Genomic DNA, 14,483 nt, shown 5'->3' with positions numbered 1-14,483 from the left:
AGCCATTTAGGAATTCAATAGTACTTTATATACATAGGGGTAAAAGTGTAAATATAAAAAAATTTAACGGGTTAAGTGTAAATATAAAAATTCTTAATGGGTTAACGGTTTACCCGATAAGGAAATTGAGTAATCCGCCCCTAAATCGTTAAGCCTTTAATTATAAAACCTCAATCCGTTTACCATTCATTACCCCGATAATCTGATACTAATAAGACAATAAGCCATCAGTTCGGTTCGGTTAACGATTTCGGTTCGATTTTGAACAGCCCTAGAGCCAAGTACCCTAAAAAGGTCAACACTAAGGATGTGTTTGGTACGAATGAAAATATTTTTTTATAAAAAATGTTTCATAGGATTTTCTTACATATTTTATGTACTATTTAGTTAGAAAATAGAAAATATTGCCCCAAAAGTCTCTCTCTCTCTCTCTCTCTCTCTCTCTCTCTCTCTCTCTCTCTCTCTCTCTCTCTATATATATATATATATATATATATATATATATATATATATAAAATTTAGGGCCCTAAGGCCGGTGACGTGGCGCTCCCATTCAACATGAAATTATTTTTCCTGTCTCTACGCTTATTTGGCATTTTAAAAGAGATACTCCCCGTGAATAACGAAAAAAACCTCAAAATATACAAACCCCTTCATATGTACAATCGCTTCTTCCGCACCGATTCTCTATTCTCTATTTTCTTTCACTTTTTCTCTACTTCTCCATCTCTTTCAGTTTCTCTGTACTCCTCCATCTCTTGTATACCCTTCTCTCCCTTCTTATTTTTAGGCCCATGAACCATTTGAAAAAAATTTCATTCCTGGCATCCGGAATCTGCAACCGGTATGAAATTCTTTCAAACTTAATTGTTATCCATTATGCTTAGAAGTTCTAATCTAATCAATGATATATTTGCATACTCTAATTCTATTGAAAGAATATAATTAGAAATGGGTTCGCGCTTCAGTATACCATCAATTAATATTTGTCGTCTACGTTATGTGTGAATGCGTATTTTTCTCTGTGTGAATGTAACAACCCAACCGGTCATTTTGACTGTTATAACCCCGTTCCCCTAAATAAAACTTTCTGTATGTGTTTTTAAAGATTTATGACTTGCGGGGATGGTTGGTTCGGGATTTGGAAGTGTGCGAGTTGAAATCGGAACACTTGGTTCCTTAAGTTAGCTTTAAATGGACAAGTTTGAATTCGGTCAACATTTTGAGAGAAAGACCCCAGAATCGGGATTTGAAAGTTCCAATAGGTTCGTATGATGATTTTAGACTTGGGCGTATGTCCGAATCGGGGTTTTGATAATCCGGAAGCGTTTTGACGCTTAATAGTAAACATCAACTATTTGAAGGTTTAAAATTCTTTAAATTTGGTTTGGAGTAGGATTTTGAGTAATTGAAGTCTGTTTGGAATTCCAAGTTTGGAAATAGTTTCGTAGAGTGATTTAAGACTTGCACACAAATTTTCGTGTCATTCCGGGCAGTTTAAGTATATTTCGGCGCATTGGAAGTAAATTGAAGAACTTGAAATTCTTAAGTTCGAATCAATTTGGTTTAGGGTATGACTCTTAGATTTGATGTTATTTTACGCGTTTCGAGAGTTCGAGCGAGTCCATTTTATGATTTCAAACATGTTGGTATATTCGGGCGGGGCCCCGGGGGTCCCGAGTGTTAACCGGACGAGGCTCGGACCAATTTTAGAAAATTGAGCAAGGACTGAAGCTCCCAGCTACTGTCATAATCTCACCTGCGCTTGGACAGCCGCAGGTGTGAGCTCACAGGTTCGAGCCACCAATCGCAGGTGCGAACGAGAGAAGCCTGCCCAGCCATCACAGATGCAAAGCATTTGGCGCACCTGCGAACGCGCAAGTGCGATGGCCTTGTGCGCAGAAGCGGGAAAATGCGCAGGTGCGAAGGGATGGGCGCACCTGCGCTTGCGCAAAAGCGAGCACTTCTTCTGCAGGTGCGGAACCAGAAAAAGAAGGAAAATGCGCACCTGCAAGGAATTTCTGCAGGTGCAAAAGCCGCATGTGCGGTACTCCTTCCGCAGGTGCGAAAAACCTGTCTGGGCAGAACCTTAAAACAAGCGAAAACTCAGTCCATTTCTTTCCATTTGTCCTCCATTTTCGGGAGATTTCAGAGCTTTTGAGATGGGAGTTCAACTAACAACTTGGAGGTAAGTTAATTCTATATCCCTTGAGTTAAATACATAGATTATAAGTAGATTATAACTAGTAAATCTTAGAAATCAAAAGCTTAGATGAAAAACCTAGATTTTTATAAAAATAAGATTTTAACCACAAAAATAGTTATGGAATTGGGTAGAAATTATGTATTTAAGTTCTTGAGATTATGGGTAACCTTTTCATCCGAAAATTTTCAGAATCCGAGCACGTGGGCCCGGAGTGAATTTTAGAAATTTTACCATTTTGGATAAGGTGATTTATTTAATAGACAGATTTCGAATCATTTAGCATATATTAATTATTTTGTACAATATTTGGATAGTTTCAGATTTTTCGGCGTGCGTCGAATCGAGAATTTAACATGACGTGGTAATCGAAAAGTGGACTTTGAGACGAGGTAAGTCTCTTGTCTAATCTTGTGAGGGAAAAATTACCCCATAGGGATTAAATTGAATAATTATTGCTAATTGCGGGGGCTACGTACGCACGAGGTGGCGAGAGTCCGTGTGTAACTACTATTAATGCTAAAGTCCGGGTAGTTTAGGACTCAAAGCATGAATTACTTGTGTAAATCGTATTCTTTTTTAATTAATAATAATTGATATATATGAATATATTGTGAATTGTTAGATAAAGATATTAAAGATGGAAATATCATATGCTTGATTTTCTGTTTTAAATTATTAATTGTTAAAAGAAATTGTTCTTCCTCCCGAATTTATCTTATAATAAATATACTCTCCTTCCGGAGGTACATAAGAAATTGTCCTCCTTTCTTGTGGAGCGGGGCGAACGCCTCGGCAGGATAGATGCATCTATGGATCGTGCCGCACGTCCCTCGGCAGTGTACACGATACTCTGGATCGGGTCGTACGTCCTCGGCAAAAATCGTGCTTAATAATAATAATTACATGATACTTTAATAGTTTATTTCAGCTTGCGAAGCTAATTGATAAATTGAAAATCTTTGAAATTCAATGAATTATTATTCCTGCTTGTTAAGGAATTATTGTTATTCATGTAAATGAGACTAATTGATATTTTAAAAAATTTATTGAAATTGAATTGCAGCTTGTAAAGCTATTTGATAAATTAGAAGTTTTATTGAAATTGCATGATTTAATTAATAAATTTGAAAATTGTTGCATATGAAGGATTTTTATTATTTCTGCTAATTGAATAAAATTATTGTTAACTCTGTGAACCATGCTGATTTGAATAATTATAATTTATTTCAATTATTATTATTGACCCATGGTGAGTGTCAAAGTCGGCTATCTCGTCTCTACCACTTCGAGATTAGGCTTGGTACTTACTGGGTATACTTTATTTTCGTACTCATACTGTACTTGCTGCATATTTTATTGTGCAAGTACATATATGTATAGCGGCCTTGTGGGCGTAGAGGTGTGGTTAATAATTGTGGGGACATAGGTGAGCTGCATTCTATATTACGATCTGCAGCTAACAGAGTCTCCTTCAGAGTTATTATATTTCCTGTCTAATTTGTATTCTGGACAAATATTGTATTTTATTTTTAATTCCCTAGTAAATGCTCATGCACTTGTGACACCGGATTTTGGGAATGGTTGTGAATTGTTTAAAAATTTAGTTACTAAAAATATTTATCATTTACTCTATGAGTTTTATATTTACAATTTCATTGAAGAAATATTTATTTCAAAAATACTAAAATGGGTAATTAAGTTAATTGATTATGGTTGGCTTGCCTGACAGTGGTGACCGGCGCCATCACGGCCTTTTTAGATTTTGGGTCGTGACAACATGGTATCAGAGCACTAGGTCCACTTAGGTCTCACGAGTCATGAGCTAATCTAGTAGAGTCTTGCGGATCGGTATGGAGACGTCTGTGCTTATCTTCGAGAAGCTACAGGGCTGATAGGAATACTTCCCTTTTTCATTCCTCATCGTGCGATTCGATTCCTTTGAGGCTTATGCCTACATTTCTTTCCTATTCAATTTTATGTGACGTAAAGCGATTGGTATAAATTGGGGATCGAGAAAATTTTAATGGTTCTATAGATGCAGTACAAGATGTTTCTCCCTGTGTAATTAATTGGGCTATTATCGTCGCCTTGCGAAAGGCCGCTCTATCATTTCAAATTAAGTATCAGTACTACCTAAGGTTTTGAGATTTGGCATTGATTGTTATGACGATTCATGCATTGTTATCGCACAATGTTTATGAAATGGTAAAATGTCCGTCTATGTGTCAGGGCAGTAAACGAATTGAAAGAAGGTTTTCTCAGTACATGATTCAGAGGTTCCATGTTTTAATTCCAGCGGGAAAAAATCAATCGGACTAAGAATGTTCAGGTTTGGGGTTGATGGAGTAACGAAACTTGATATTTTTGAGTGTGGTAGAGTTCTGGTGTTGTCGCCTTGTAAAATGCGTTAAGGTTCGCCAGTGTTATGGTTTTCTTCAACTCGCCTTCACGACGGGGTGTTAGGAATTTGTATAGGGGAAGCAATCGTTAGAGATCGCGGTGTGCAGTGATTCAGGATCGAAGCAGCGTTCCTAGTATTGATGTCTCGAGAAGGATGATCGTCAAAAAGGTTTAAAGCTGGTAACGAGCTATTGGTTCAAGTGCTACAGAGACGAATTTTTAGTAAGGCAACAACTGGCCAACGAAGGATGATAAAGCACAAGTGGAAGGTGTCTTGTGGTTGTTAAGTTCCTAGAAGGCCAAGTGTTAAAAAAAAAAAAAACCACATAAGTCGAGTAGTTGCTTAAAGGAGAAGGGTTTGACCAAAGTGGGAGAGTGTCAAAGTAGCATATGGGTTACGTAGGATATCTACATGGTTTGAGGAAAGTTTGAAGTGATTTGGGATTTACGGTGGACAGTGACTATGTCTACGGGCTTAATTTGGAATATTGGCTGCCATATTGAGGAAGATTTGGTGTGACAAGAGGGAGTTGCTTGATATGAAGAAGGATACAATATGACTTTGGATTGGAATGTATTGTCGCACTTTTAGTTGACGTCCATGAGGAGTGAACGAACTGGTGCAGCTGGTGAATGAACTCGGACTCAGGATGATCTACTGATTTCGTAGTAATTGCACCCAGTGCAGCGACATTGGAATATGTCAGCATGTAATTTCCACAGGTGGGTTATCTCCTGTAAGCAGGTTATCGATCGCGTGGTATTGACGAAGCTTCTGCGAAGAATTCTACTGGCTACCCAGTAAGAGATTTAATATGTAAATGTGGCTAGTGGTTCGGAGTATTTATTAAAGGTTAATAGAAGGATTTCGAGAAACATTTGGCGAGTTGCGTGTGTAGAATCATGTCAACTATGAAGAAAGAATCTTGGTGGATTCCAAAAAAAAATTGTAATTGTAGCTTCAAGCTAAGTGGGAGAGCCCCACCGTCTATGATTGGCTTGCGTAGTGTCAACTTGTGCAGTTTCTGGTTATCGGTGTATTGGTAGGTCATTGCAACTAAGGAAAGAAAATATCAGTGGTAATTTGAGCAAAGTATTTGGGGAATGTGTGCCATATTTGGCCTTATTAATTCATATTCAGGTTTTTTTGGAAAACTCAGAGTTTATGTTTCGTGTAGATGTAATGCACAGGAAAGTGAAATAGTCGGATGTTTCCTTGATAAAGTGTCCATGTGCTAGCAGGGCCTTGGAATTGATCATGTTTGGGAACAAGTCAGAGCAAGTGACTCTCAATAACGGTCCTAGTGGATTCAAAAATTTAAAGTGTGGTGTCTAAGGATCTTAAGTTTGTAGTATGGTTGAGTATCGAGCTTTTGCAGCAGATTATGAAATGGGGCTTGGAGTACTCTGTGTTATCTTCAGGTTGTGGTATAGCAATAGCGAAACGGAAGAAAATAACTTCGGATTCATAAAGAAGTATTAGAATGGGTGTACCAATTGAAGATGTGAAAGTGCGCACAAGGAGGGATATGAGATGATTAGTGGGTTTTGAAACAGCGTGGTCTCGTGAAATAAGGTCACTCGGGATGAGTACGGATTTGATTTCATGATGTAATGAATGGATCTATTATTATTTCTAAGTCAAGTTGAGAATAAATTGAGAAAAGACGGGTCGGCTAACAATGGTTGAATCGGCATAATGGTGGCAATGATCAGTTCCTTCAGCACATTGAATTATGCGTGTGATTTGTGGCGGTACGTACGAGGCTTGACGGCCGCCGTAATTGATTTTATTTGGAGGAATTCAAGTATTATGACATGTTATGTGTATAGGGACCCCAAAAGAGTTATGGTGGTGTCGACCACTACTTAAGGCCGGTATTTTCTGCGGATATAGGAATTTAGTCAGGTGTTGCAATGGTTCTCTTGAAATAAGTTAAATAGAAGATTTCTATATGATGAAGTGTTTACCCTATTAGTGGTTCGGGAGTTATGATGGAATTCTTGTACTCCGGCGCATTTGCGTGATTAAGTGTACTAAGTAGCATGGAATTCGAAAGTTGAGGATTCAAGATTTTGGTTCGGTGTTGACAAGGATGTCATGAGCTCGGATGAGCAGGAAAGGGATTTAGATGTTTAAAGTAAGATGGTATTGTTTTTGGCATCATCTAAGGTCGATGTCAAGTATAAGAGACCTTGTGTATTAATTTGTGATTCTTGATATGCTTTACAGCATTAGTGTAACCGGTAGCATGGATGTGCAGACTTGTTACCTGGTGCGAAAGGTCGTGGGAGCGTGTCTCACGGAAAGATTGTGTAAGAGTGACATGTAGTCACTTGATTGAGTGAAGATTGAAACCAAGTATAAAGATTGTGGTAATATCGCTGATTCGAGAATTTATGCCTTGAGGGAGCTCAGTTCATTTGGTTGTGGACTGTGGAAGTTTGTTCCGATTATGATGGCTATTCTTGTGTGTTATGGGAAAAAAGGGTTATTATGGATCCTTGAAAGGTTATTAGCCTAGTACGGTGTGATCATAATCGGCTTGAGGTCTGTGGATGGATTTAAATATAAATACGGGCTCTATATCACGCCGGATGTGTTCATTTCAGCATAAAAGCTCCCTATGGAGGAGTATTCGGTAGTTGGATGTCGTTTCGTCGTCGGTTATTTCATGTAATACTTTATTGTGCCGTGTGAGTTATGAAACGACTTGATAAATTTCTTATGTGTTGAGGTTCCGCATAGCGATGGTGTTATGTGAGCAGGATGGCTCTCGAGATTCAGATCATATATCGTACCTTACTTGTGCTTGAGTTTTGTAGCGTATGGCGCAGTCGGTCCTTCCAAGGATGGTATTATGCACTTAGCATGCTTGTGTCTGATGTTCGGATATTTTGTAAGTAATTAGCATTCTAGCTCGGTAAGTATTTTCTTATAGATTCTTTTTGTGTGGTTTGGGTTGCACGCCGCAACAGTGTGATGTTGAGTACAGTTTTCTATATTCTATTTTGTGTCCCATTTTTTGAGGAAGGTTCATGACACCTTTTCAGTTGTTTAATTAGTCACGTGGGTTGAGTAATCCTTTCCATAGTCTATTTTCCTTATGTATCGCAATCGAGTCCGTAGCTTATTAGCTCATTGTAGCGTCATATGAGACTTTTTGTCATATCTGAGGTAGCTTATTGCCTGAGCAGCTTATACTAAGTGAGACGAGGTTATTGGATCCGAGATCAGTACGATCAGATTATATAAAGTATAATAAAGAGCAAATACCATTATTTGGTCCATAATGAGGCAATGGTTCTTGTCAGAAGGAGAAACTCAATAATTTGTTGGCTCAGCAGTTGGTTATGAATTTATACACATTTCTTCCATCGTGGAAGCAGTTCAAGAGTTGGAACAAGAATTATAGGTATCATGAGGTGTGTTGTGAACATCAGATTCGTGGAATTTTGGCTACTGTTATCGGAGGATGATATTATGATCATGTGAATGGTGCGGTGCATGGTCTAAATTCAACCAAGGTATGCAACCATGTATTGGTGCATCGTGTAGTGATTGATACGGTATCCGTAGGTTGGAAACAGGCATGGTGGAGAATTCTGGATGTTAGAATTTTGGGCTCTAAGGCTTAATCGCCTAAATAAAGGGGAGAATCGTCAGATTGGCTCGAGCTAATGTGCTCAATTGGGTGTGGTAGCACGGGTAGGTGCTCGAAGTGTTAAACTGTGATTTTGGACAACTCCAGAACCTATTTAAGTGGGAGAGAATGTAATGACCCAACCAATCGTTTTGACTGTTAGAACCCCGTTCCCCTAAATAAAACTTCTCGTATGTGTTTTTGATGATTTATGACTTGCGGGGATGGTTGATTCGGGATTTGAAAGTGTGTGAGTTGAAATCGGAACACTTTGTTCTTTAAATGAACAAGTTTGACTTCGGTCAACATTTTGAGAAAACGACCCCAATCGGGATTTGACGGTTCCAATAGGTTCGTATGATGATTTTGGACTTGGGCGTATGTCCGAATCGGGGTTTTGATAACCCGAAAGCGTTTTGACGCTTAATAGTAAAAATCAACTCTTTGAAGGTTTAAAATTCTTTAAATTTGGTGTGGGGTAGGATTTTGAGTAATTGAAGTCCGTTTGGAATTCCGAGTTTGGGAATAGTTCCGTATAGTGATTTAAGACTTGCACGCAAATTTTCGTGTCATTCCGAGTAGTTTAAGTATATTTCGGCGCATTGGAAGTAAATTGAAGAACTTGAAATTCTTAAGTTTGAATCAATTTGGTTTATGGTATGATTCTTAGATTTGATGTTGTTTTACGCATTCCGAGAGTTTGAGCGAGTCCATTTTATGATTTCAAACCTGTTGGTATGTTCGGGCGGGGCCCCGGGGGTCCCGAGTGTTAACCGGACGAGGGTCGGACCAATTTTAGGAAATTGAGCAAGGACTGAAGCTCCCAGCTACTGTCATAATCGCACATGCGCTTGGACAGCCGCAGGTGCGAGCCACCAATCGTAGGTGCGAACGAGAGAAGTCTGCCCGGCCATCGCAGATGCGAAGCATTTGGAGCACCTGCGAACGCGCAGGTGCGATGGCCTTGTGTGCAGAAGCGGAAAAATGCGCAGGTGCGAAGGGATGGGCGCACCTGCACTTGCGCAAAAGCGAGCACTTCTTCCGCAGGTACGGAACCAGAAAAAGAAGGAAAATGCGCACCTGCAAGGAATTTCTGCAGGTGCGAAAGCCGCATGTGCGGTACTCCTTCTGCAGGTGCGAAAAAACTGTCTGGGCAGAACCTTAAAACGGACGAAAACTCAGTCCATTTCTTTCCATTTGTCCTCTATTTTCGGGTGATTTCAGAGCTTTTGAGATGGGAGTTCAACTAACAACTTGGAGGTAAGTTAATTCTACACCCCTTGAGTTAAATACATTGATTATAAGTAGATTATAACTAGTAAATCTTAGAAATCAAAGGCTTAGATGAAAAACCTAGATTTTTATAAAATTGAGATTTTAACCACGAAAATAGTTATGGAATTGGGTAGAAATTATATATTTAAGTTCTTGAGATTATGGGTAACGTTTTCATCCGAAAATTTTCAGAATCTAAGCATGTGGGCCCTGGGTGAATTTTAAAAATTTTACCATTTTGTATAAGGTAATTTATTTAATAGACAGATTTCGAATCATTTAGCATATATTAACTATTTTGTAAAATATTTGGATAATTTCGGATTTTTCGGCGTCGAATCGAGAATTCAACGCGACGTGGTAATCGGAAAGTGGACTTTGAGTCGAGGTAAGTCTCTTGTCTAATCTTGTGAGAGGAAAATTACCCCATAGGGATTAAATTGAATAATTATTGCTAATTGCAGGGGCTACGTACGCACGAGGTGACGAGAGTCCGTACGTAGCTACTATTAATACTAAAGTCCGGATAGTTTAGGACTCAAAGCATGAATTACTTGTGTAAATCATATTCTTTGTTTAATTAATATTAATTGATATATATGAATATATTGGGAATTGTTAGATAAAGATATTAAAGGATGGAAATATCATATGCTTGATTTTCTGTTTAAAGTATTAATTGTTAAAAGAAATTATTCTTCCTCCCGAATTTATCTTATAATAAATATATTCTCCTTACGGAGGTACATAAGAAAATGTCCTCCTTTCTTGTGGAGCGGGCCGAACGTCTCGGCAGGATAGATGCATCTATGGATCGTGCCGCACGTCCCTCGGCAGTGTACACGACACTCTGGATCGGGCCGTACGTCCTCGGCAGAAATCGTGCTTAATAATAATAATTACACGATACCTTAATAGTTCATTTCAGCTTACGAACTAATTGATAAATTGGAAATCTTTGGAATTTAATGAATTATTATTCCTGCTTGTTAAGGAATTATTGTTATTCCTATAAATGAGACTAATTAATAAATTAAAAAATTTATTGAAATTGAACTGCAGCTTGTAAAGCTATTTGATAAATTGGAAGTTTAATTGAAATTGCATGATTTAATTAATAAATTTGAAAATTGTTGCATTTGAAGGATTTTTATTATTTCTGCTAATTGAATAAAATTATTGTTAACTCTGTGAACCATAATGATTTGAATAATTATAATTTATTCCAATTATTATTATTGACCCATAGTGAGTGTCAAAGTCGGCTATCTCGTCTCTACCACTTCGAGATTAGGCTTGATACTTACTGCGTATACTTTGTTTTCGTACTCATACTGCACTTGCTGCATATTTTATTGTGCAAGTACATATATGTATAGCGGCCTTGTGGGCGCAGAGGTGTGGTTAATATTTGTGGGGACATAGGTGAGCTGTATTCTATATTACGACCCGCAGCTAACCGAGTTTCCTTCAGAGTTATTATATTTCCTGTCTAATTTGTATTCTGGACAGATGTTGTATTTTATTTTTAATTCCCTAGTAAATGCTCATGCACTTGTGACACCGGGTTTTGGGAATAGTTGTGAATTGTTTAGAAATTTAGTTGCTAAAAATATTTATCATTTACTCTATGAGTTTTATCTTTACAATTTCATTGAAGAAATTTTTATTTCAAAAATACTAAAATGGGTAATTAAGTTAATTGATTATGGTTGGCTTGTCTGACAGTGGTGTCCGACGCCATCACGGTCTTTTTGAATTTTGGGTCATGACAGTGAAGTGCCAATGTGCCGACTGCTCTGTTTGGTTATTTTTTTCCCATCATTTTCATTTTTCCAATTTTCTCTGTGTTCTCATAATTGTACTGTAATATTATTTGCCTACTCTATTCTAACAAAATACCACGACATAAATTGATATCATGAGTAACTGATATATTTAGGTTTGCTTACTCTAATTCTATTGAAAAAATCTGCTGTTTCTTGCCCCTTGAATTAGCAACTACAGTTGGTGACTCAACAATTCGACGATTGCACATTAATTAGGAAGTACGAAAGCTGCTTCAGTTTTGTTGTTGTTGTACGCCAAAAATAACTCTATGCTTTGAGCCTCTGCGAGAGTAGAGATACTGATATAGTTGGCTACTCTAATTGTACAGGTGTGGACACACAGGGATTGCAAAGACAAAACGCTGATATGAGACTGAGGTACACTCCAAATAATCTTTGCCACTGCAATTTATGCACAATTCATTGTGAGCACCTAAATTTTAACTATATTTGAATTTTTACCACCTTCTACTATGTAAATATTTTTAGAAATTTAATATATTTTTTTTAGCTTTGTTATAGTTTTTTAATATAGGGTAAAAATTAAAAATAATTTAAAAGGTCAAATTATTATTATTAGTATTATTTTTATTTTTTATCTTTATTTTTTAAAAAAAATAAATTTTAAAAAAAAACGAAAACAATTAAATATTTTTTTAATTTTTGGATGGGAATAAAATAATAGAAAAATTAAAAGTATGAAATTAGAAAATAAAAGTTAAAGGTAGCTGAAATTGTTTTAAAAAAGGTAAAAGAAAGTAGAAATTAAAAAAAAAAAAAAAGAGTAAAATAAGTGGAAATGTGAGGGAAAAAGGGGAGGGAGAAAGAGAAAAAAAAAGAAGGAACGAGGGAATTGAGAAAAATTATTTTTCTTCTTCTACGCTAAGGGAATTTCTACTCATGTCATTTTTTCTTCGTCTTTCTTTCGAAATATCCAGCAAGTAATCACCCAAACCCAACAAAAAATACTTCAAGACATCCCTTTTCATATGCCAAACAGTGGAGTCAATAGTCGAGGTCGAGAATTCCATTGGAGCTCTGTTCACTAACTTTGATGTTCTTCTTCGCTTATGCTTGTTCGGCGTTCGTCTGAGTTATTGTACCTGTTCTTGAAGATTCATTTAATTGGAAATTTTGCATTAAAGGTTTATTCTTCCCTCTGTTCTTTTATCTTATTTCATGTGATTTTATTTATTTGCCTTTAAATTTTATAAATAATAGTATAAATTAGTCCTTAAAAGTTATATGCTTAATTATGTTTCTAGAAATATGGCATTCAAACTTGCTTTAAAGTTGGAAAGATTTGGACCCTAATAAGTTTGGGCTTCAATTGTTGGGCTATAGGGTATTGGTATATGATGGTTTATTTATTCAAATATCTAAAATCATACACTTCTTCCACAAATAATTTCATAATTCATGACCTCACAATAATCTAAAAGTTTAGGAAGAATAATGAACATCATTAGAGTGCATTAGGCGCGCTTTTATTAGTTTATCACGATTATGTATACGTTCGCGTGGCATAATTGTGATTTTCAAAAATTGAAGTATGTGTTCGCACAACTTTGGTCAAAATAATCTTAATATAATAAAATGCTATTAATTGTGTACACGTACGCGTGACATGATTTTGGTACAATAAACAAAACGGATTCACACACGTGATTCATTTCAAAGATAATTCCATATTTTAATAATTAAAAGCGGATAGATAAAGCATGGAAACCAATAAATTACAGTTTATCCAAAATTAATTCAAGCCAAATGTAGTCAATAAAGCGACCGTGCTAGAACTACGGGATTCGGAGAATATTACACCTTCTCCTCGGTCAACAGAATTCCTTTCCCGGACTTTATTTTCATAGACCAATAATAATAGAGTCAAACATTCCTTTGACTAGGGATTCAAATAAAAGGTGACTTGGAACACCCCAAAAAATCAATTGCAAGTGGTGACTCTGTAAATAAAATAATCCCTATTCAAATTTGTCACTTTAATTGAAAAAACTCTTTAACCCACAATAATCCATAATACATATTTTTTTGGGGGGTATAAAAGGGGTGTGACAGCTCTGGCGACTCTGCTGGGGAAAATAACCCAGAACTTCTGGTTCAGGGTTCAGAATTCGAGCTTGTAATGTGATCTATATTTGGCTTTCTTGATTGTTGATATTATTGTGTTTGTGGGCCTAATGTGCTAATTGCCGCTCATTTACCACTTTGATATTATTTGAACTATATAAACTGTCTTCTTACGCCTCCCTTTTGAGTCTTCTGAATTTATGGTGCACACGTGCGCATGGCCCACTATTCTGTTAGAGGTCATCCCAAATAGAACGAGGTTGGATCAGTAACTAGGCCGGGTAGGCTTTCGTGCTCCCGGTACATTGCCCCCACCTCGGCTCGACCTGTCCGCTTGAGTAAGCCAAGTCTAAAATACCCCCCTCCTCCCCCCCCCCCCCAGGATTTTTAAACTTAGAATAACATAGCCTAATGCTGGATCCCTAGTAGGAATATTTATTTGCATCATGTGCATTTAATTTTGGGGACTCAACATAGGAGTTGGGTCCGTCTAGGACAGGTGTACCTAAAAATAAAAGACCATCACGATGCATCCTACATGCTATTTGTGTATTTTGTTTGATCTGATTTGCATGTTGACCGGCTGCTAGAATAAATACAGAAAATTGAGAAAAAGGCAGAAGTGAGAAGTAGGAGAGAGAAAATTCATCAAGTTTCCAAAAATTTCGGTATTTGAAAAATCTAGAAACTCTGCCGAAATTTTGAAAAAAAAAAGAGAAAAAGAAAAGTCGTTTCAAAATGAGTCAAAAAAAATCATGTTTTCCCTGTTGTGTCAAAACCAACCGAACTACGCGGGTCTGATTCTCATCGGATGTGAGATAAATAGACAAACCTCATTGTTTCCGGCCCCAATTTTCAAAAATCCAAAAATATTTTATTTAATTCCTTTTTTAGAAGTCTTTCCTTAGAAAATCCCAAATAAAAAAAATTAAAAATTAAAAATATTTTCTTTCTTTTTAGAAGTCTTTCATTCGAAAAAGAAAATCAAACCAAAATCCAAAAATATATTTTTTTCCTTCTTTAGAAGTCTTTCTTCTAAAAAAA

At 36.8% G+C, this 14,483-nt stretch overlaps 1 long non-coding RNA gene across 1 annotated transcript; it reads left to right on the top strand.

The window, feature by feature from the left end:
• Nucleotides 1-664: 664 nt before the first annotated feature.
• Nucleotides 665-12,504, top strand: LOC138899607 (uncharacterized). The gene is made up of 2 exons (XR_011411342.1): nt 665-844; nt 11,684-12,504. It is a non-coding gene; the product is annotated as an uncharacterized lncRNA (long non-coding RNA).
• Nucleotides 12,505-14,483: the final 1,979 nt, after the last annotated feature.

Source organism: Nicotiana tomentosiformis, chromosome 9 (assembly GCF_000390325.3).
Source record: "Nicotiana tomentosiformis chromosome 9, ASM39032v3, whole genome shotgun sequence".
Classification (NCBI taxonomy): Eukaryota; Viridiplantae; Streptophyta; class Magnoliopsida; order Solanales; family Solanaceae; genus Nicotiana; species Nicotiana tomentosiformis.
The sequence above is the reverse complement of the archived record's forward strand: the minus strand, read 5'-3'. Positions and strand labels throughout refer to the sequence as shown.